This window comes from Myodes glareolus, chromosome 9, assembly GCF_982192425.1.
Source record: "Myodes glareolus chromosome 9, mMyoGla1.1, whole genome shotgun sequence".
In the NCBI taxonomy this organism is placed as follows: domain Eukaryota; kingdom Metazoa; phylum Chordata; class Mammalia; order Rodentia; family Cricetidae; genus Myodes; species Myodes glareolus.
The window spans coordinates 105,796,165-105,820,311 of NC_142034.1; the positions used below are offsets into that span (position 1 = coordinate 105,796,165).

The window sequence follows — 24,147 nt, forward strand, 5'->3', positions numbered from 1 at the left end:
AAGACAGGGTGACCCTCCCTTCCATCATTCTATTGTGACAACAGCTCCATCACCATGGCCATATTTCTACATGTCTCCATACTGTTCAAATAGTTGCCATGGCTACAAGGTTAAAGTAATCTGCTCCAAGATGTCACTTTGTGCCCAGTGGGAAAGCCCTACTCAGCATCTTGAGAGTCCACTCAGAAAGGACAGAGCAGGATTCAGGCCAGCCTGAAAATATCATCCCCTTTCCAATCTGCAGGACGTAGACACCCTTCCATTATGCTTGATTGTGCCTGGCTCAGCAATGTTCAAAGCAGCAGGAAGAGGTGGAAGAAGGCAGGAAGGAAAAGTCATTCAAAGTTCAAATCTATACTTGAGTAAACTAAATAATCCGGATAAATGGCACAAACGAATCTTTGTCATATAAAAATAACTCCATTTCAAGTGTTGGCTTCACACTGTGGCTCTCACAGAGTGGTAACCACAAAAGCAGCATTGCCCAAGAAAATCTGCTAGAGATACAAACCCCAGGCCTCCAGTTGTTCTAAACCCATTTTGGGGGTGCATCCCAGAAACCTGGATTCCAGTCCATCCTGGAAGTCCTGATGCCCCCTGAAGTCCAAGAAAGACTTGAGTTTGACTGAATAGTAGCATCACCACCACCTCCATAGCTGCCATAGCCGCCGCCATAACCTGTGCTTGTCATTAGCTCTGTTGCCATGGAGACAGGATACTTGACATAAAAACTTAGGAGAAGGAAAGATTTTTTTCTTTAAGCGCACAGTTCCAGAGGGCTCCATTCATCATGGCAGGGAGGGTGTGGCAGAGCAGAGAAGCTCACATCATGGTATCTAGGGAGCATAAAGAATAGGCCACTACAGTAGTAGATTGGTATCAAGATCTAGTTCCCAAGGGCACACCCCAGGGACTTTATGCTTTCACCATTCCAACTATGGAGTAGTCTAGTCACACCTGAATCCATCAGTACATCAATCGTCCTCCTGATCTATCACAGACACACCCAGGTTCGTGCTTCACTAATGTCCTAGGTGACTCTGTCCAATCAAGTTGACAGCTGACAGTAACCATCCAACTACATGCATGTGAAAAAAATCACTACACCTCCATAAGGCTGAATATCTAGATTGCCTAAAATACAGATGGGGAGTCCTGTGCAAGGCTGGAAATAATGTAAAAAGGAAAGAAGCACTGAGAGACTGAGGTTGGTGATGACTCCATGCGTTGTGGCATCACACGCATGAGCAGGGACACAGCCTGGATTCACAGAAACACTGGATAAATCCAAAGACAGTAAGTAATTTGGTTAGCCACAGCTTGACAATGTCAATTGCTTCATTTTGCACAGACAGACACACCCTGGGAATGGGAGATGTTGCTCTTGGGGAAACTGGTGAGCAATGCTAGAACACTACATTGTCTCTGCAACATCTCGGCCAACCTAAAATTACTGTGAGATAGAAGACTTATTTCAAAATAGCTATTGAGAGCTGGGTGCATTGGGAAAGTACTTGCCAAGCCAGTGTGAGGACCTGAGATCAATACCCCAAAACCCATGTTAAAAAAAAACCAGTCAGGTACAGTGGTCCAGGCTTGTGGTCTCAGCACTATGTAGGCAGAGACTGTCTGTCTAGAATTCATGTAGATTTTAGATGAATTAGCAAGTTTCAGATTTATGAGAAACCATGCCTCAAAAACTAAGGTGGAGAGGGTCTGGGGGAGACACCTGACGCACATATGTGCACCCACACATAAACATGTACACACATACAGAATAGGGAATGTACCACCTAATACACTACTAAGGTGTTCAGCGTTTAATAGCCAGCAAAGAACAGCTGTGGCGGCCACACTTTCATCGTGACCTGAAGATAACTTGTCTCTTCCCCACTGCTGCCTTTCAACATTCAGATCAGGACTGTCAAGGAGCACAGAACAGCTCATTCACTAGAAAGGAGCACAGCAACATAATGAATAAAGCAGGTGCCGTGGATCTGTGCGTGCACTTGCACATTCACACACACACACACACACACACACACACACACACACACACACACCACTCTGCTCTCTTCTCTCCAAAGCAGAGAACTGCAACTGCTCTCCCACACAGTCATGGCAACTTTTTAATGGCTTGAACCAAGATTTATGGTCAACAACCACACAAGCAACCATTGTTTGCGGTTCTTATCCTCCACCGCTCCTCGAGTGTCAAGGCTCTTGGCTGGCTGTGCTTGTCTTAAGTATTAGATTTTTTTTCTTGTACAGCATCATCTGTTCAGCTGCAGCCCCTCCCCTGTGGCCTTCTTTTGTTGGGGACAGATAGCAAAGCAATGCCAGAAAAATCCTCAGCATCATGTAGCTGGAATCAAGGTACTCAGTTCCCATTTGATGATCCACCATTTCCACGGTAAGGACACCATTCCTTGTTCCTTCCCTGCTGACCTGTGGCCTTGTTTTGTGGTATGTGTATATGTTGGAATTGAATTTGTCTGGTTTTGCTGTCCCCTTCGAGTCTAGCTGGGGAAACACCGACCTCGGTCTAAAGGCAGGTTCTCCCTTCTATGTGTGTTGTATGCACTTCTCTCTGTTCCTCATTTGTGCTCCTCCCTAGGTAGACTTGCTGAATAAATTCATTGCCCACATGGACATATTTATCACTGGAAGGTGACAACCAAGGCAGCACTACAGAGAAGGTGGCAGGAGGAAAGAGAGCAGGGGCAATGACAATGCTGGGAATTTGTTATGGAGACAAGGGTCACAATAGACATCAAGATATTTTTTTTCTGCTGCTGTTCTTGGTTTTTGTTTTGTTTTGATACATCTGCTTTTCCCATGCAACCTTAAAGCAAAGTTTATACTGATAGTAGACACTAATGTATTTAAAGGTCGTTAAGTATGATCTCTAGGTGCCAGCAAGAAGGCTCAGTAGGTAAAGCACGTGCCTGAAAACCTGAGCTCAATCCCAACACCCACACTGAAGAACAAGAGAAACAACCCTCTCTGGTTGCCCACCAACTTCTCACTTGCACCACGGGATTGCATGCACACTTGCACACACCACACACACACATACCTCCGTGGATGGCCAGAAATTGTGTGCATGTGTCTACCTACTCAGCAAGAAGTTCTGAGCCAATTCTATGAGGAAAGATGCCTTTCTAAGCACACAGTGAGACTTGGAATTTGAACCTGGCATCTCCATCTTTTTTAAACAGATTTTTTTAAGCAAAATATTTCTTTCTGACTTTAATGACACTTCCTGCCAGAAACTCAGCTTCGTGCAGATGAAAAGCACATCTCTCCTGTCTCCCCAGCACAAGTCAGGCCCTGAGGGCATCCCTACTGACATCCTGTGTGGAATGGCAACTTCAGCAAGCCATTGCTCTGTAAGGCCACCTGCTATCTCTAAAAGACTGAAGCAAGTGTTGCTCCCACTGCAGATTGAAGCCTCTGAAGCCCTAGGTGAGAAAACTGCACACTGCTCCTAAGGACAGATGGGGGCCTCCAGGCAGCTCCTACACATCTTTCCTTGGGATGCCTGTGTTGTGCTGAGAAGCCTCCAGCTAAGCCTCCAACCAAGATGAGATCAAGGAAGGTAAATTTCCCCCACAGACTGCACAGAAAACAAATCAACCTCTGCACAAAGCAAGAGTCAGGCAAAGAAGCAAAGTGCTGGCACAAACAAGAACTTAAACGTTTTGATGTGGTCAATTCATTTGGTCAGTGTAACCAGGCGTGGGCATTGTTAATCTACAGCTCCAGTTAATTACAGCAGACCCTTCACTCTGCTGGCCTCTGCACTCCCTGTCGCCTGAAACAAGCTGTGATTTTTAATCCACTATTTGCTACTGAAGTCAAAGGCATCCTTAACTGATATTAAAAAAATCTATAATTAGAACTCCTAAGATTTTTCAGGAGTAACCAAAAATTGTTATTTAAAGTTTATTTAGAGGCTTGGGCTGCTAGTGAATGTCTCCCCATCTTCCACCACAGCATCATGGCTGTAGCTGTAGTGCAGTTGGTAGAGTGTTTGCCCAGCATACAGGAAGCCCTGAGTTCCATCCCCAGCACCACATAAACTGGCCATAGTGGCGTACACTTAAAATTCCAGCACTTGGGAGATGGAAGCAAGAGAATCAAAAGTTCAAGGTAATCCTTGGATCTATACTACATCAAGATAGATAGATAGAGAGATAGATAGATAGATAGATAGATAGATAGATAGATAGATAGATAGATAGATAGATAGATAGATGGATGGATGAATAGAAGGAAGGAAGGGAGGAAGGGAAAGGAGAAGAGGGTAAGTGGGAGATGGAGAAGGAAGAAGCAAAGGAAGAAGAGGAGAAAGGAGAGGAGGGAGGGAAGGGAAGGAAGAGAGAAGAAAAGGAGGTAAGGAGGTAGAGAAAGGGGAGTAGGGAGAGAAGGGAAGGAGAGGAAATCTTGGCCCAGGGCCATCTGTGAGTGTTGGACAATGAATGTCTTTCCCTCTTTCAGGAGCAGGAAGGGGTCATCCCTAGTTCACTTGGGAAGTTCGACATTTTCCTACTCCAAGACCACTCAGCCACCTTTATGATGTCCTGTCCCCATGGCAGTGGGCGCTCCCCGCCTAAGAATGTTGTCAAGGGGCTTCTGATGTGTGTTTTCATTTACGGTTCAGTCTCTCATCAATATATCAATACATCAAAGATGATTCGGGGGAAGGGGTGACCCCTTCTCTCACCCTACATGCACCTTCCCCATCTCCCCAAGTCAGAGATGTTCCTCAGCAGTTTAGGGGCTTGGCCCCAACAGTGATTGGGAGCTTGTCTTTATTGCTCTTGTTGCTATGGGGAGGGGCTAAGACACACAGGCAATTGGGGTTTTATATAAATTATCCTATCATAGTTGATGTTTTAGATGTGCTGTGAACCTTGTGTTTCTGAGTAAGCTTTCCAGCCACCTCTGCTCCAGTTTCCATTCTCACCTCGGTGGTCTTTGTCTTAACTGACAGTGTGAGGTCAGTGTGAGGAGCTGTAGCAAGGGACTAACCTAATTCTCCCTGTCCTGCCATCCAGCTTAGTCCTCCAGCACCTCCCTCCTCAAAGGCTCATTGCCGCCTTCCCACTGACCAGGTAGACTAGGTGGGGTGAGAGCTGACCATGAAGAGATCACAGCCAACTTTCCATTTTGGCAGAGTTAATCCTTCATGGGCCAGGAAAGCCTTTCTACAGAACAAACCTCCATGGTTCAAGAGACACAAGAAAGGGACCAAAGGAAGAGAGGTACACTGAGCAGGAAAGGTTATTGGCCTCAGTAATCCTTGAGACCGTGAGGGGAATGAAGGACAGGCAACAGCCTGAAGAGGGTCCCAGTGAAGGCCTTGTTGGAGACGGGCAGGGGATAGGGGGTACACAAAAGAGCAGTGGAGAGCATTTACCCCTCTCTGCTTTCTGACTGGAGGTGCAATTGACCAATTATTGGACCCTTCTGTTGCCATGGTTACCATGCCTCTCCCCCACCACCACCACAATGGACAGTATCTCTTCTCAAACTGTGAGCCAAAATAAACCCTTGAGTTGCTTTTGCCAGATATCTTACCACAGCAAAGAGATGGTAAATAATACAGATACCAAAGTAAGTTACTAACATTAATATTTTACTAGCCTCATTACCATGACTAACAATGCAAAAGGTGGATTTTAGGGTTGCCATGCCCTCCCTACTTCCAGGTTACTATGCACCCTTTGCGTCCTTCCCCTTAAGTGTGGCTATGACCTTTGACTTGCTTCAACCAGAAGAATGAGGCAAGGCGATGGCACGCACATGACTGGATGATTATATTACACAGACTGTGGCAATGACTTTGCTGGCATCGGTCTGCCCTGCGTTAACATCTGCTTTGAAGATGGAAAAGACGTACTGGAAATCCTTTCTTGGAAGGAGCTGAGGGTGGGTAAGAATGGGAATCTGGAAGTGGGACTACGGCTCAGCAGTTAAGAGACCTTGCTACAGAAACACAAAGATCAGAATTCAAATCTCAGCGCCCTGGTAACAAGCCCAGAGTCCCACCAACAACTTCAGAAGCTCTTATGTCCTCTTCTGATCACTGTGGGCACCTGCACCTGTGTGCACATCCTCACATGAAACTTTGAAATGTCTGCCCTGGCAATGCTGAAGCACGCATGGGCAGCCTGTATATGGCGGTTCTGTTGAATTTGTCCATGTTGGGTTTCATGGTCTAAGTTGATGAGGATAACTGACCAGGTCTCACACTCTCATATACTCTTAATTAAAAATAAGAGAGTTCTTTTATTTTAAAAGAAGAACACATAAAGGTGGTTTGTTCTTAATTATTTTTGTTTTTGTTTTTGTTTTTAACAGAATCTCTTGGAACTCACAGAAATGCTCCTGCCTTTGCTTCTCAAGTGCTGGGATTAAAGGTGTGCCCACCTCTCCACCCCACCTTGTCCTTTATTTTTATTATTAGGAATCAGTTGTCCAGCCAAAACCATAAAATAAGGCATTTTCCTATTTTTCAAGGGTGGTTTGCTTCTTGATGTTTCCTCCACAAGTGCTGTTTTTGATTGCCAAGAAGTTTTGAGTTAACCAGATCCCCAACTAGCCAGGATGGATGATGCTGGCTTCAGAGGCTGCTGAAGAAATCTTGCTCAGTGGTTCTTAACCAAGGTGCTCATGAAACCAGCACCAGGGCCTAATCGGCTGAGACTCGAGGGGGTGTTTCTCTGGAAAGATGAAGGAGAGAGAACGCCCATCTTGCAGCTGCTGTGGAGCCGTGCGCAGTCGTAACTGCAGAGATTAACAGCTTCTCGCAGCCATAAATACATTTTTTTCTCTTCAATGAGTCCTGGGGGATGAGAATCTGGTTATAATTGGATATGTTGCAATATTGCTTTTCATTTACAATTACAGTACCGAGGAAACAAAAAGGAATGGTATAAGATTTGAGTGCAGTGCTAATTAGGAACAATGCTTGTCAATAGGGCAGCTCCTTCCTCCCCAGTCCCCTCTTCTGCTGGGCATCTACAGTGCGGGACATGGGTACCAGGAAAGGGTGAGAGCACCATGGCATTGCTGCTACAGTCCTTCCTCTGGCTGACTTTCCAAGTAGGGCGGTCATTCAGCTCCTGGCTGGGGTTTTACTCATCCACAACCGTTTGTGGGAGTGGGAAAGGAAAGGAGACTGAGGAGCGAGAGAGCCTGCCTGGGGTTTGATCCCTAGCACAGCATAAAACTAGGCATAGTGTGCAAACCTTGCACCCCACAGTCAGGAGGGAGAGGACCAACAATCTGAAGTCATTATTCTCTGCCACTCCTGAGCTCTAGCCAGCCTAGTGAGGTCCCATCTCAAAGCAAAAGCTTTACATAAGCAGGTGTGGTAACTCAGGGGTGGCTGAGGCCAGAAATTGGCCTGTGCAATTCCAGCTTGAGCTACGCTGTACGATCTTGTCTCAAATGTGTGTATATATGTACATGTATATGTATATATAGTACATAAAACTATGTACAGAACATAATGTTAAGAGAGACTGTAGCTTACTGTCCTGCTGGCTCTGTGTGCCAGGCTCATTCTATGAGGATCTAATCTTGTGGACTCGTGGGTCACTCTGACTCCTCAGGGCTCAAACTCAAAGCTGACAAGCCAAGGCCTGCTGGGTAAAATCCCCAATTGGATGTCTTCAAAATTAAGGATCTCTGCTACTTTGATTTGGAGAAAGTATTCAGGAAATGAGGGGAAATTAGCTCCTTGATAGGAAAGCCACTGGAAAGAGAACTGTTTCCTTCCCACGCTTCTGCCTTTCACGACCAAGGTCAGTCTCCATGCCGTCCTCCATGACTCCACCCTGCCGTTACCAACATGCAGCCTGCTCTATGTCACAGCTGCTGGGATTATAAATTTAACTTAGACTTTCCCTTCAAGCTATAATTGTCTTTAGAAGGGAATTCAAAATCAATATATCACATTCTTGTGCTTTATTGGTTAGGGCTGAAATAAATGTATTCGTTTGGCTCCTTGCTGATTGCTTTTTCAAATGCAACGTATTGAAATGATAGTTTTCTTTTTGCACACAAAATGCTTTAAGGCCATAAAGCGTTGTGACAAATAGTAGCTCCTGTAGGGAGCCAGTGCACCAGACACTCCACGCAAGACCTGCTAGACAGACTGCCGCAATGCCAGAACGTGGCTTCATCAGCAGACCGCAAGATGCTTCGTCTGCACAGAGCCAGGTCCCTGGACAGCTGCTTGTGAATACACACACTAAGGTAAGAGTCCTGGAGAATGACACTCTGCCAACATGAAGAAAAACAAAGAAACTAAACCAGGCCTGGAAGCATGTGTTTGCAAACCCCAGCTACTCAGTAGGCTGAGGCAGGGGGATCTCAAATTCAGGGCCAGCCTGGGCAACTGGTCTCCAAGGAAAAACTAAAACAGAGGGTTGTGTTGGGCTGGGGAGATCGCTCAGCCGGTTGAGTTCCTGCTGTGCAAACAGGAGAACCAGAGTTCAGATTCCCAGCACCCATGTTCAAATCTGTCTGGGCACAGAACTTACCTATAATACAAGCTTTAAAAGAGGCAGAGACGGTGAACTCACAGAGATTATTAGCCAGCCAGACTAGCCAAAATAAGCCAAAATAGCAAGGAATAGTGCCTCAATATTCAATCATTCTCAACCTTGGGCCGCCACACCCTGGGAACAAATGCAAGGACCCCTGTGCAAACATACACATGCATGTATACCCCCACACACACACAGAGAGAGAGAGAAAGAGAGAGAGAGAGAGAGAGAGAGAAAGAGAGAGAGAGAGAGATCAGTCTGTCTCAGAATAGAAATCCTATCCTATGCACAAGAGGCCAGAATTTGGTTTCCATGACATCCTTCCTTCCGTGACTGCACACCGCTATTACCAAGATGCAGCCTGATCTAAGTTGCATCTAGGTGGTGCAGCCTCTGAATACCTGCAATTCGGGCACTGAGGCAGTACCAGGTGCCACGAAGATCCTGGGTAGCCAAAAGTGTCATACCTGACTAGGGCAATGGCAATTTGCAGCTCTCTTCACCGCACACAACAAATGTCCAGCATTGATATCACTGTCTTAATGCCACTGTTTAATTGGCCCTTAATAAAAACCGCAGCTTTCCACATTAATTGCAATAGTGATTAGCAGCTATTTGCCTACTAGCACATCACAGTTTAAATGGTCAAAAAAAAAAGTTTCTGCGTTAATTAGGAATTACATTCAGCAACAAATGACAAATCCCTGAAAGAGCACAGGCTTAAATGGACTGGCTGCATTTCATGTCTGCCAAGGCCAGAAGGAAGGAAACCCATCATTCTCAGTCCTTTCTGAGAATACAGTTTCCATCCTCAGGATGACAGAGTGCCTGCTAGGGCCCAGGTGGCACATCCATTTGCCAGGCAGTGCAAAGAGGTGTACTTATTCGGTACAGTTCTTTTACAAATAGAACTCATGTGACTTAATGTTATTTGTGGGTGTTATGTTGACACCATGTTATTTTGGCATGACAGCTAAAGCTGTCTTGTATGTTATCAAAGTTATGTGTCTCACCGTCTCGTCACTCACCACACATATGTGGTCCATGTGTCTGTCCACTCTGAAGTACTCTTCCACTCCCTGCCCCGACTCCCACCACAAAGCAGGCAAGTGTTGCACCGCCTTGATGTGTACTGAGGGCTGGACTGGCTGCAAAGCACTTGCTGTGAAGGAGAAGAGCCTACAGGTCCCAGGAGGACCACCTTTCTGTTGGGACAGGAAGTCATTAGAGACACCAGCTCCTTACAAGTAGCAAAATTTTCCTTGCTCTCAGTCAGTAGTCTGACTGGTTCTTGTGTACTCGAAACAAGTTTAAGTCATCTGGGAAAAATTTCGATTGAAAAAAACCACTTCCATCAAACTGTCTGTAGGCAAATCTTGATATATGATAGATGTGGGATAGCCCAGCCCACTATGGTGCCACCCCTGGGCTCGTAGGCTGGGGGCGGGGGGCGGCGGAGTGGTATATGAAAGCAGTCTGAGCCAGTCATGATGAGCAAGTCAGGAAGTAGGATCCTCCATGGCAGCTGCTTCGGTTCCTGCTGTAGGTTCCTGCTGTGAGATCCTGCCCTGACTTCCTTAGTGATGGATGTGACCTGGGTATTGTAAGCGAAACTTGCTTTCATCTTGCTTTTTATCACAGCAATAGAAACGCTAATGAAGAAGCCCTCAGGCTTGCTCAGCTCCAGTCCCTAGCCTGTCTGTGTCTCTAGCCTTGCCTTCTCAGAGGGGGACAGGTGGCTTAGCTTCTTAGAGGAATAATGGCCACTCCTTACATCTCACCCCCCAACACACAAACTGTAAATCCCTAACATGAGTCACTTTGCAATGACAAAAATGACTGCTAGGCACCTACTAATCTTTGCATCCTCTACTCTCAACTAAAAGAGCTTCAGCCTGGGAACTGGGAAGATGGCTCTGTGGGTAATGTGCTTGCCGTGCAAGCATGAGAATCTGAGTTCGATTCCCAGCGCCATGTAAAATAGCTAGCAACTGTAGGGCATTGTTGCAATTCCAGCACTATGGAAGGAGACAGGGGATCCCAGAGGATCGCTGGCCAGTCTAGCCTACTCAGCAAGCTCTGGGCCAATGAGAGAGCTCATCTCATTTAAGGAGCAGCATCTGAGATGGTCTCAGGCCTCCACACAGATGTGCACAAGCACCAGTGTACCCGTGTGCGCATGGGTACACACACACACACACACACACACAGACACAATTTTACTTCATGACTGTGATTGCTGTTCTTAGTTGTCAATTGAATACATCTGAAGTTAACTAAAACCTGAGTGGTAGGTAACTTGTGAGGGTTTTTTTCTTAATTAAATCATTTGAAGTGGTAATATTCATTTTTTAATACAGATTTTTTAAGGTGGGAAGACCCATTTCTAATCTGGGCCACACCTTCTGCCGGCAGCCTAAATAGACATGGAAGAGGGAAGCGCTCTTGTTCTCTCTCTCTCTCTCTCTCTCTCTCTCTCTCTCTCTCTCTCTCTCTCTCCTCTTTTTTGCCTTCTCCTCACTAGCAAGTCCATTCCTCCACTAGCATCAGTGTCTACTTCTTCAGGATTCCAGCAGATACTGGAGACCAGCTGAGACATTCAGCTGAACAACTATTGGATTTGTGGACCTTCCATTGGTAAACAACCACTGTTAGTCTAGCTGGACCACAGCTGCAACCCTTCCCAAAAAAAATCCCCATCCTCTCAGTCCTGTTCCCCTAGAGGACCCTGACTAATGCGCTAACAAGATCACATGAAGGAGCAGTTCTTGGTCACAGCTAACGCTGGAGCCAATCAATGTCGGGGATTCCTAAAGGGAGTCAAACCCAGCTAAGATGTGAAATATTTCCCCTTGTCCCTTAGCTTTCTGTTTACTGCCTGGGGAAGATAATGTGGTGGTGAGAGCTCCAGCAGTCACACTGAACCATGAGTCACTGTGACTCCAAAAGCCTACGTTTGAGAAGGAAAACAAGTAAGAAGCCCGAGTCCTCCATGGTCACAGAGTGTTTCACGGTTTCTGAACTCCAATCTTGGACTTCTGCTAGGTTAAAAAAAATTAAAAGCATTATTGCTTCAGTTTTCTCTTATACACTACAGAACCTCATCCTAGCCAGCAGAATAATCCTGAGCTTAGAGATTCAGTTTTGTACATACATAAATTCACTGACTTGTGGTTCTCAGCCTCAATATGTAGACACACATGATCGGCTCTCCGCAGTGGAGACACCAGGGCCGTCTTCAGGAGTCCTGACAACACCTTTGCTTGAGGGATCCTCCCTGAGAATCACCTGCATAATTTTCTTCTTCAGTTCTGAAGCAAAGGAGCTACCAGGAACTGAGTCATTTTCAGTTTTCTTTTTTATTAAGCCAAAAATTTCATTCCCAAACACCTCTAATGTGCCTTTTGCCTGATTTCTCCTGTAACTTCTTGGCAGCGTGCCGCTCCACATCTGCCACCACAAGGGCTCTTGCTAAGTTGCTAATGCAGGCTTCGCATTCTGGCAGTGAGCCGTGCAACGAACACAAGCCTGCCATGGTAGGCTATTCATCTAGTCCATGTGCTGTCTCCCCTTGGTCATCATTGCCAAGATTTTCTAAGACAATAGCTCAGAATCACTCTGTGCAGGTTCGCAGGGGGCAAGACTGTGGTTGTTCTGCATTTGAAGGGAGTTCACAGCTTCTCCACTACACTGTATCATTTGATTCACTATCTCTGTAGACAATCACTTCACACTACAGCCAAACATCAAGATTTTCCCTTCAATTCCAAACAGCCCATGTATTTCCTCTTCTAAAAGATACACAGCAATCTAATGTCACTGGACAGCGGCTGTTTTTGCAGCTGCATCCTTTCTGCTATGCTGTTACTACAGAGAAACGCCCTAAATCTTACTTGAAAATGGCCTCCCTCTGCTCAGTCCCTAGTTGTACAGTCCTCTTGTGCTGGTACCACAAAAAAACTCAAGTGGTGGGGGAGAGGCTTGGGTGTTGCTGTGTAGATGTTTCCTCTGAAGTGACACATTCCTTCCTAGAGGGAAGGTCATTAAGAAGTTCTAAGGAAGACTTTTTGAGAAGCTTCAGGAAGTAAACAAATCATAAGTCTCAAGAAGTCCATGCAAATGAGCACCTAGGCTAGGCTTATCCCTCCACAAGGGATATATACAAGCAGTCAGGACTGCTGAGAGCCAGCTCTACAACCGCGCAGCCACCTGCAAGTCCTGCACAAAAGTTCTAGAATTGTAGCTTGTGTGAGTCATAACTCACACTGACGTGACTGTGGCTGAGGCAGTTGTCTTTGAGCTGTCCTGCTTCTACAAGAACCTATCAGCTATACTCTCATACGTAACCACAGTGAACTCCCGGGTTCTCCACACTGGACTCTGGCCTCCTGTTGGTTTCTGCTGGGGCTTTATAAGGAATCTCCCCAGAGAGAGCACCATACAGCAAAGAAACGATCCGTGGTGGAGGGAAAGCTAGATGACACTAAGAGTGTGCACTGGCCACTTGACTTTATATCATGGAGGGACAAGAAGCAGAGTGGACAGAAAGTGGAGCCAGCAGAAGAAAAACTCAAAATTCTCAGTCTCATTCCCCAAGGGTCACTTCCTCTAGTGAGGTACCACCTTCCAGACAGCATTAACTGGAGACCAAGTGTTCAAACACATGAGTCTACAGAAATCATTACATTCAAACCTGGGGCACACATGACCCAGACACAGCTAACCCAAACTACAGTTAATCTCCTCATTGTGGACAGAATTGTGTTTCTCAAAATTTTTTAAGCCCTTGAAGTGCTATCCCAGAAGACTTCAGAAAGTGACCATAAAATATCTGATTGAAGATTAATTTGGATATTATATCTTTAAATAATCTATAAACAGGAAGTCATTAACCAGGACCCTAATCCAATAACTGGTTGCTTCATTTAAATAAGCAAAGCCTTGTTATTTTTTTTCTTGGTCATACCTGTAATCCCTCGATTTGGGAGATCGAAGAAGGAAGGCATAAGTTTGAGGTCAGCCCGGGCAACAGAATGAGACCCTGTCAAACAAAAGAAAAAAACGAGAGTGGGCAAGTCACAAAAACTCACAAGTGAGAGGGCCAGGGAGCCAGACCAGAGCCATGACAGATTAGTAATAGCCCCTGCCAGGGACCAGGCCTTAATTTTGGTTCTAGAGGTGACTGAAGCTAAGCAAGCAGTTTTCAGGAGAACCACAACTCAGGGGCAACCAATCAGCAGACCCACAGCCTTCTGCTAGCTAAAGATACATTTCCCTACCCTGCTGCTGGACAGTCCCTAACTGTCCCGCGCTACTGTCTCGCCAGCAAGAACGACGCAGGGCACGTAGGATCCTTCTGCAGAACAGCTTTTTAATGCATCTTGAGAGTGAGAGCATAAGCCAACATGGCGGAGACCCAGAGCGAGGTGAACCCAGCCCTTATATAGGAAACAGTCCCCGCCTCGGACATGTTACTCTCAGATTGGTCAGCTGCCCATCATCCCAGATGACGCCTCGGGAGAGGCAGGGACTACAGCATTGGAAATTTACCAACACATGCGCATTATCCTGTTCACCGGGCGGGGGAACCGGATGTCAGCGCCATCTTGCAATGGCGAATGTGGTTGCGGTCCTCTACATCTCCCCCTTTTTTTACTTCTTTGCAGAAAGGCAACTCCCTCAGAAGGCAGAGATAGAGGTCGCACTTCCCAAAGTGGAAACATTATAATGGGCTTGCACGGAATCTGCCCCTAGGTTCATGACACCTGGAACTTATCCGGCCTGCCCTCTGCCATTTTTCTGGGAAAGGGAATATACGGCAGGAAACCCTTATGCAGGGCGACATATCTCTCAGAGAGGGCCATTCTCTGTGCGATGCTCTTTAGCTCGACAACCTTCAGGGCTAGCTAAGCCAAGCACTCCACCCTGTGCAATGGACAGAGGTTTCCTAGGGGTGCAGGAGCTGGTTGGCATAAACCTTACTGCCTCAGCATAGATAACCACATCAGTAGAGGTTCCCTGTTCCAGGGCAGCCAGCGCTTGCGCAATAACCACACTTTGTCCCTATGACTTTGGGATTTGAGTCAGCAGACCATCCAGAGGAGAAACACTGATCCACAGCATAGGGCTGTTCCAAACATTCCCACCCCCACCCAATAAGCTTATAAATAGAAGGTAGGGGAGCCCCAGAGTCTTATTGGTTGTAAAATAAAAAAAAAAAAAACGAGGAAACACTGCCACTCTATGGCTGACTGGTGTCGGTTTCAGGAAGGCTGAGAGTATCCCCCATCGCTGCTCCTTCGTAACCGTTGTCATCCATCCGCAAAATGGTAGGAGGAACAGAAGCCAAATCTTCAGGCGAGTCCGCGTGTTGTGGGTCACCCCTCACCGTTCGGGTCAGTCTTTCTGGCACCCAGAATGGATTTTCCTGGTCCTGTGGGAACACACAAACAGCTCCCCTGGATCTCAATAGGATGGGATCCGGGCCTTTCCATTCATTAGAAAACACATCTTTCCATATAACCAAATCCTTAGGCCGCTGCGGATCCGAACTATGTCGTGTTGCAGCATTCTGGCCATTATCGTCCAGATTTAAAAAATTTATAGTGAACAGAGCCATGGCAATGGTTACTCTTGGTGTCGGGGGTAATTCCTCCAATATTCCCCCTTTTTGTTTAAGTAGATAAGATTTGAGTGTGCGATGTGCTCGCTCTACAATACTTTGCCCCTGGGGGTTATAAGGCAGGCCTGTAATGTGTGTGACTTGCATCTGTGCACAAAATTGTTTAAACTTTTGAGAAGTATAGGCAGGCCCATTATCCGTCTTTAAAGATGTGGGCTTGCCCCAAGCACTCCATGCCTCAAGACAATGTTGAATGACATAAGAGGTTTTTTCTCCTGTAAGTGGTGTGGCATGAATAACGCCAGAGCATGTGTCAATTGACACATGCACATACTGAAGTTTTCCAAAGGCAGTGATATGAGTCACATCCATCTGCCATATTTGCAAAGGCGCAATCCCTCTGGGGTTTACGCCAGTGTGTCTGACAGGGAGAAACTGGCAACAATTGTGACATTGGGTTACAATATCACGAGCCTCCTTTCTGGTAAGAGAAAAACGTTTACGCAGGGTTTCAGCTGTAACATGAAAATTATCATGAAAGGTTTTAGCGGTCTGTAACGAAGAGGCAAGAGCTACCGCAGCAAGCTGCGTAGCACGATCAGCCAGATCATTACCTAAACTCATGGGACCCGGGAGTCCCGAATGTGCCCTTATGTGTGTGATAAAAAATGGAGCTCTCCTATTTAGTAAACAGTCCTGTATCCTCTGGAAAAGAGCTGCCACTGTACTAGTAGGTTTTATAATTCCAGCGGTCTCTAATAATTTAACAGCATTAACCACATAGGCAGAATCAGAAACAATATTAAGAGGACAATGAAATTTTTGAAGAACCTCTAAAACCACCATACATTCCACCACCTGGGGTGAGGTGGCAGAAAAGTTCTTTGTATATATTTTAGAATCCACAACATAGGCTCCCACACCATTTTTGGAGCCATCTGTATACACCATCACCCCGTCTTTTAGTGGGGCAGAAGATGTAACTCGGGGAAACACAATGGGATGACATGCAGCAAACTGCAGCAGAGGGTGTTTGGGATAATGATTATCAATTTTTCCTGAAAAGGTGGTAACCAAAATTGCCCAATCGTCAGAGGTGGCGGCCAAAGTTTGTATCTGAAAGGAGGTATAGGGAACTATCATAACCGCTGGATGCTTACCAAAATGACTAACAGACATTTTAAGGCCTTTAAGGGCAATTTGAGCTATAGCAGCTGGATACCAATCAATACTTTTGTTAGGAGAAGCATGCGGATGGATCCACAATAACGGTCCATCCTGCCATAACACAGTAGTGGGTAGCTTTCTTGTTTTAAACACACATAGAACAAACGGTTGAGTTTCATCAATACGGCACAGCTGTGCCTCCTTGATGGATTCCTCCACTAGTAATAAGGCTGCTTCTGCTGCCGGCGTCAAGGCCCGAGGGGAGGTAATATGAGTATCCCCTTCCAAGATATCAAACAATGGCTTCAAATCAGCAGAGGGGATTTTTAAAAACGGTCGCAGCCAATTAATATCTCCTAACAACTTTTGGAAATCATTTAATGTTCGCAAATCGTCCCTATAAATTTTTATTTTTTGTGGTAGAACCTTTTCAGGAAGAATAACAGAACCTAAGAATTGGCCAGTGTCTGTAATCTGGACCTTCTCAGCAGCTATTTGAAGACCCCATAGCTGTAAACTCTTAATGAGCAATGGGTCTAGTTCTTCTACCTCTTCTCCTGAGCCAGAACTTTCATGCTCACTTTTATGGTCACTTTCAATTTGCGGAGCTTCAAGCTCCTGCAGAGGATATAAACTACTGTCCTTTCCTTTTTTCTTATTGTTGGTTCCAGAAATCTTTCGACCTTGTAAATCAGTCTTCTCCCCCATTCTTATTTTCTTAAAACCACTGGAGGGTCCTTTTTCCTTATTTGAGACTGTGCGCACACCTAACCTCTCACTGTACTCAGTTTCTGAAATGCTATCCTGGACTTCCTCCGTTGCAGCAACCGCCTGGTAGGATTCATCTTTTAAGCAATCTTTGGCGAAAAATAAGAGGACTACTAAAAGAGGTAGCAAGGCCCCTACGAAACCTTCCCAATGTGGAAACAAGTCAAGCCCAAAACCGAAAAATCCAGGAAAAGCCATATCTCTCTGAGTATACAGACCTGCAGTTCTGAATCCTCCTTGTGTCCAAGGGGTCTCCGGCGGTGCGAGCAGTTGTCAGGGTCCCTCAGCGTCCCGAGGGATTCGGCACCAGATGTCCCACGCTACTGTCTCGCCAGCAAGAACGACGCAGGGCACGTAGGATCCTTCTGCAGAACAGCTTTTTAATGCATCTTGAGAGCGAGAGCATAAGCCAACATGGCGGAGACCCAGAGCGAGGTGAACCCAGCCCTTATATAGGAAACAGTCCCCGCCTCGGACGTGTCACTCTCAGATTGGTCAGCTGCCCATCATCCCAGATGACGCCTCGGGAGAGGCAGGGACTACAGCGTTGGAAATTTACCAACACATGCGCATTATCCTGTTCACCGGGCGGGGGAACCGGATGTCAGCGCCATCTTGCAATGGCGAATATGGTTGCGGTCCTCTACACCTAACCATAAAAGCTGTTGCAAGGAGGGCCCGCTCGTTTGTCCCGGCTGCCCAGAACCGAAATAACCACACAGAAATTGTATGAATTCAATCACTACTTGGCCCATTAGCTCTAGATCTTTATTGGCTAACTCTTACATCTTAATTTAACCCATTTCTATTAATCTGTGTACCACCATGAGGTCGTGGCCTACCAGCAAAGTTCCAGTATGTCTATCCCTGGTGGTGGATCCATGGTGTCTTCCTGTCTCTGCCTTGTTCCTCCCAGCCCTCCATTTAGTTTTCTCCGCCTAGCTCTGTTCCCCTACAGCTCTGCTATAGGTCCCAATCAGTCCTTTATTGATTAACCAAGAAAAGGCAGAAGAACCTCCCAAACCACCTCCCAATCCTATGAACTTCTTGTTAAAGCCACCAATCAGCCCTAGACTAAGCTCTCCTCTCTGAAATTCCCCTAACTCTGCTTAAAAGAAGCCTGGCTGGCTCCTTGTTACTGAACTGACAAGAACAAATCAAATGGCCATCGACAAGCAGTAGTGACCATCTAGCATTTAGATTATTATATAAAATGTCAACTCTTTTATGAGATGATGGTCATCATACATGGGTGTTGTCCTGCTAATGTCCTGAATTAACCAAATAAGAATTTGGCAGCCACCCAAAATTTTATCAATTTTTAATTAATGTATAAAACCACTATAGTCGATGATTTCACCTACACTTTGTTTCAGCTATATATGATGCAGGAGAATTGTCTGTATTCTGTCAATCATATTTTAAAAAAACGCTGATTGGCCAGGCAGGCAGTATAGGTGGGAAAGCCAGACAGGAAGTAGGGGTGGAGCAAAGAGACTGGGAGTATTCTGGAAAGCAGGAAGCTCCCTCCGCAGTTCTGCCCAGACCACTGGAGAGGAAACATGTAAGCTGCCTAGCTGGAAAAGGTACTGAGCCATTATGGCTAACATAGATAATGATAATGGGTTAATATAAGTTACAAGGACTAATAAGTAGCCTGACCTAATGGGCCATTCAGTTTATAATCTTATGGAGTCTTGTGTGTGATTTTCTCTTTGGGATTTGCCGGTTGTTGGGTACCAGGCAGGATGGAAACCTCAACAGGCTGGCCCCCTCATGCTACATAGGAAGCTCTTGTGAGTGCCCACTTTTTGATGTTGAACATGCTTCCTTGTTCATTTCCCACAACATAAGAATGGATTTGTCTCAGTTTCTTTTCCTACTGTTGTGGGAAAACAGCCTGACAAAAGAAACTTGAGGAGCAGGGTTTATTCTGGCTGACAGTCCCGGGGACAGCCAGTCATGTGGAGCAGGGTTTATTCTGGCTGACAGTCCCAGGTCAGAGAGTCATGTGGAGTGGTCACAGTGGCAGGGGTTTGAGGCAGCTGGTCACATTGTGTCTGCAGTCAGGAAGCAGAGACCAGTGACTGCTGCTCTTCATCTGGGGTTGTTCTTCTTATATAATCCAGGACACCCTACCTAGGGAATGGTGCCACCAATAATTAAGGTGGATCTTCCCACACACTTAACATAATCAAGATAGTCTGTACAGGTGTACCCAAAGGCCAATCTCCTGGGTGGTTCTAGACATTTAATATTTACCATCATCTAGTGTTGTTCCTTAGAGACCCAGAATAAAAGACCCTGGTTCTCATGACTTTTGTTCCACTTTTCATTGTTTTTCTGTATAGAACTCACATCTAAGATGAACCTATTGATTTTCCCACCCAGACTCCTCCTCATATCCAACCTCCAGCTTAACCTTCCTTGACTCTACTAAGGATCTCTATGGGTGTTTGACCTGGACCAACAAGTCATTCTTTGGTAGCAGGCTCCTGAGGCAGGGGTGGGGAGCAGTGGATCAAAAATAACAAAGAGGACTTGGAAGTTAGGATCAAGAGGTCTACATGAGCTGATGACTCCTGACAGCAAGTTTGTTTCAAAGTACAGCACCTTATATACTATTTTCAGGGGACAAGCGGGACAGAGTCAAAAGAAAACTACCACAAAATAGGACAAGATCAGCAGAAAGCTAATTAATCAGTGTTACACTAAGGAAACACAGGGTATCTCAACTGTCACAGTGCAAGCACACAGCAGCCTTGAGGCTGATCACAATAGTCTCTTAAGTGGAAAGAGCTGGTTGTCAGTATCCTAAACTGAAGCTCCCACAAGGTCCTTGCTGAGCATGTTCCTGGTTTTAGACAAAGAACCATGTTCCTCTTCCTTACATTGGGAACTCAGGAAATGTCTCAGATTGCTCTGGCTCCCAACAGGTGACCTACCCACACACCTAAGAATCATTCTCAATTCTCTCTTTTCTTTCTTCCCTGCTTTCACATCCAAATCTTCCAGTATGTCTACTGTCCTTCCCGAATAGGTATCAAATTCACTCTTTTCTCAGTACCTCACTGGGTTGCCTTTTCCAAGTTCACCATCATTGTCCAGATGCATTATACATAAGCTTCCTGTTAAGTTGTGGGGCTTCTACACTTGCCCCTCTGATCCACTCTCTAACTGAAATCAGAATGACTCTCTTACAATCACAGTCACATGCCACATACTTGTGACTCCATTAGCAATGGACTGCATGCTCCATGATGGCCCCAGGAGGTGACAACACAGCTGACAAGTCCCTATCATTCAGTATTGTCGCTGTGACTTCAGATGTGGGGTTTGCAAAGGGACTGGGCAGTGAAGGTTCTGACCTCATCAATTACTTAATCTGCCTATGGCTGCATAGTGGGCTACTGGGAGGTGGTGACATCTGGGTAAAGTAGAGCCTGATTGGAGGAAGCCAATCATGGAGAGAGTGTTCACAGATTGAAATCTCCGAAGTCATGAGCCAAAATCTTCCCTCCGTCGATTTTCTTGGTTGTGATTGTGAATCTGAATTGTCAGCTTGATGAGACCTAGAATCATCTGAGAGATTGGCCTCTGGGCATGCCTGTCAGGGACTAAGTTAATGGTAGCAGGAAGATCTGCGCACTGTGGGTGGCACCATTCAGTGGGCTGGTCTCCTGGACTGCAGAAAAGGAGTAAGTGTGCTCTGAGATGATAAATCGCTCTCTGTCTTTTGACAGTGGATGGAATGTGGCAGCTGCTTCAAGCCCCATTCTGCTATGACTTCCCCACCATGACAGACCTCAGACTGTGAGCCAATGGAACCCTTCCTCCCTTAAGCCACATCTGTCAGGGTGTTCACAGCACAAAGACATCCGGTCTCATCATCGCTGTGACAAGACGTGACTACCATACAGCACCATGAACTGGACTACATCCACTCAACAACTCTACAACTATTTCCCCTAAAATTCTTTTTCCTATATCTTCAGACTAGCTTTGGCACAGCGAATTTAGCTGTTGAAGACCGAATTGAAGAGCAGCTAAGTTGCAGGAAGGTGGTCAGAGCGAGGCAAAGCAGTGTGAAGACTTACCTCTGTGAGAAAGGCAGATGAAGCCCTGGATAAATGTATATTGTTGATATAAGCATGGCCGTGTAGAGAACCACAGTGCTTCAGACCTAGGATAATTGCAAGGCCTTCCTCCAGTCAGGCTCAGAAGAGGGGCAGGGTCTTCCCTGGTCCTGATACGTATTTTGACAGTATGTGCAGGAAATATCTGTGAGGATGGAAAAGATTTCATTTTGGTGCTGGGACTTTGTGGTACTTCAAACTTCGCCCCCACCCCTGAGGAAACCCGGGGGTCACTAGCCCCATTTCAGGAAAAGTATTAGCTAATGGGAAAAACCCAAGGTACACAAAACTGCTGACAAGACGCTGACCACCTAACTTCCACTATCAGTTGAGTAACAAGGGACCAATCAGGTGAGTTTCCAAGCAGTCCCTGTGGTTAGCAGAGGGTCAGCAGATGTCCCAAGGACATGACCAGGGGACAGTTGCTATGGGTAAACAAACCCCCTAGGCAATGACAGCCTACCAGAGAATAACACCTAAGCTGTACCTAACCTTTAGCCAATTATGATATAGGATACGTACTTCTGTACCTTGAGACTGTAATCTTGTGACTGCTTTGTGGTTTTTATCTTTATAAACCCCTTACAAAAATAGATGGGGTCCTTCTCCCTCCATCTTCTTTGTCAGACTATGAGGCAAGGAACCTCTGCTAACCCATACATAATAAATGAAATCTTGCTTTTGCACTCCGAAGATTGTGGTTCTGTGGTGGTCTTCTTGGGGGGGGTCTCAGGACTTAGGCACAACAATATCGACCAGAGCTTCCTCCTCCAGGGCGACTGCTCACTTACAGAGACCTTATCTGGGATTATCTCACTTCCTTCTCCAACTTGCAGCCATATTTAATACATGACTGTGCTTCCCAGCTGCTGGTCAACTCCAACAGAGCCAACACAATCTAGAATCACCCGGAAAGAGACTCTCAATAAAGGATCGTGTTCAATAGGGATCGTCTACAATGAATTGGCCTTTGTGCATATCTTTAGAGGATAGTCTTTATTACATCAGTTGATATGGGGAAACCCAGACAACCATGTTTGACACCATTCCCCGGGCAGAGGATCCTAAACTGTGTAAGACTAGAGAAGCCAAGTTGAGCATGAGCGAGTGAGTAAGTGTGCATTCATTTCTCTCCGCTCTTGATTGAGGGTGGGCCTGGCTGCTCGACACACTGTAACCTGTAATCTTAAATCGAATTTATACCTTGTCCCTTAAGCTGCCTTCTGTCAGGGTAGTTTTTACAGTTACAGATAGGAAATCAGGACAGAAACCCACAGATGTCAGCTCATCCTCATAGATCATAGGAAAAACTCTTTTCCTTTAAAGCAAAGATAGCTTCCTTTTCCTGTCTGCCTGCTCTGACAACTGTCAGCCCAGTGCCATACAATGAAGCAACAACCAGAAGCTGACCGTTCATATAGTTCTAGGTCACAACCCCCAAACAAATTCTTATTCCACGTAATACCTAGCATATCTGCTTCTCCAGTGGACCCACGCCTCAGCGTGTTTCTGGAGAATCCATCCAAAGGCCATAGGTGTTGTGTGATATTTTGTGATGGTTAACCAAGTGTTAACAAGATGGTGTTAGTTGACCAAGATATGGAATTATCAAAGAAACAAGACTTGTGCGTGTCAATTATGAGTTATCGAGAATGGGTTAATTGTGATCAGAAGACACAGCCTAACCATGAACATCATCATTCCTTGAGCTGGGATGTCAGACTGCAAAGAAACCACAGTTCTCTGACGACCTGTTGCCTGCTGCCACACAATCCCCCTGCCATGATGGACTGTCTCCCCTGGTAATATGGGATGTCATTCTGTATATGTGTTGCTTTTATTGGTTGAAGCATAAAGCTGCTTTGGCCTATGGCAGGGCAGAATATAGCCAGGTTGGAAGAGATATAGAGAGCAAGTAAGCGGAGTCAGAGAGATGCCATGTAGCTGTCAAAGGAGCAGGACATGCCAGAACCTTAGGAACCTTAGCAGTAGGCCACAGCCTTGTAATGATACACAGACTGATAGAAATAGGTTAATTTAAGGTGTAAGAGTTAACTAAGAATGTTCTAGAGTCATTGGTCTAAGTGTTGAAACTAATATTGTTTCTGTGTGATTATTCATGTCTGGGAGGCTGGGAAATGAACGAGCAGTCTCCTACTACACCCTGGAACTGGAACCACAATACACTCTTCCTCTCTTAAGTGCTTTTGCCGGGCATCTTATTGCAGCAACAAAAGAAAGAGTAAGCAGGCAGCCACGCGTGCAGTGAGCTACCCTGGCTCTCAACCAGGTGTATGGGAGTGAAGATTGCAGTCAGTCGTCCAAAGCCCACAGACCCTGGAGGAGGGGATTGACAGAGCTCCCCCAGATGTGTGAAGCTGATGTACGGGGAACAAGAGGCAGTCCACACACAGAGAACATCACAGCAGGCAATCAGCAGGCAGAAACTGACTAATTCTCGGCACAGGTGTTCTCACTGGTATTGATAGTTGGTCTCAAGTCAAAATAGAGTCTCTCTGGCTCCTCCACCACTAGCAGGTGTTTTTCACTCTAGAGCCTGCAATGTATGCATCTCCTAGACTACAAAAATAGGCATCACTGGTGTTTCTCTGTAGGAACACTGAGAAACAAAAGGCATTTCACTTGGAGAGCTGCCTACATCTCTTATGAACTTGTTCTACTTCCATGGGGACTTGCTAGGTCTGTGTGTGAGCATGGGTTCATGGAGAGTAATAAATTTCTGGTGCTGATGTCCTTCAAATATTCGGCTTCTGAGAAAGGCAGTGGGATGGGTCAACTATAAAGAAGCATTACCTTTTATTTTAAACGTATTCACTAAACAGACTTGTAAATTTTTAAATTGCTTCTGTTGCTAAAATGTTGAAGTTAT

At 45.8% G+C, this 24,147-nt stretch overlaps 2 long non-coding RNA genes across 2 annotated transcripts in view; one reads left to right on the top strand and one right to left on the bottom strand.

Moving 5' to 3' along the window:
- Positions 1–5,209: 5,209 nt before the first annotated feature.
- Positions 5,210–8,019, top strand: LOC146892809 (uncharacterized). The gene is made up of 2 exons (XR_015003473.2): positions 5,210–5,937; positions 6,370–8,019. It is a non-coding gene; the product is annotated as an uncharacterized LOC146892809 (long non-coding RNA).
- Positions 6,269–24,147, bottom strand: part of LOC125399696 (uncharacterized) — a 44,370-nt gene continuing 26,491 nt past the window's right edge. The window contains exons 2-4 of the long non-coding RNA XR_007231755.3: positions 21,219–21,402; positions 13,531–13,605; positions 6,269–6,853 (exon numbers count right to left, since the gene is read on the bottom strand). This is a non-coding gene — a long non-coding RNA (uncharacterized LOC125399696). The remainder of the gene's footprint in view (positions 6,854–13,530; positions 13,606–21,218; positions 21,403–24,147) is intronic.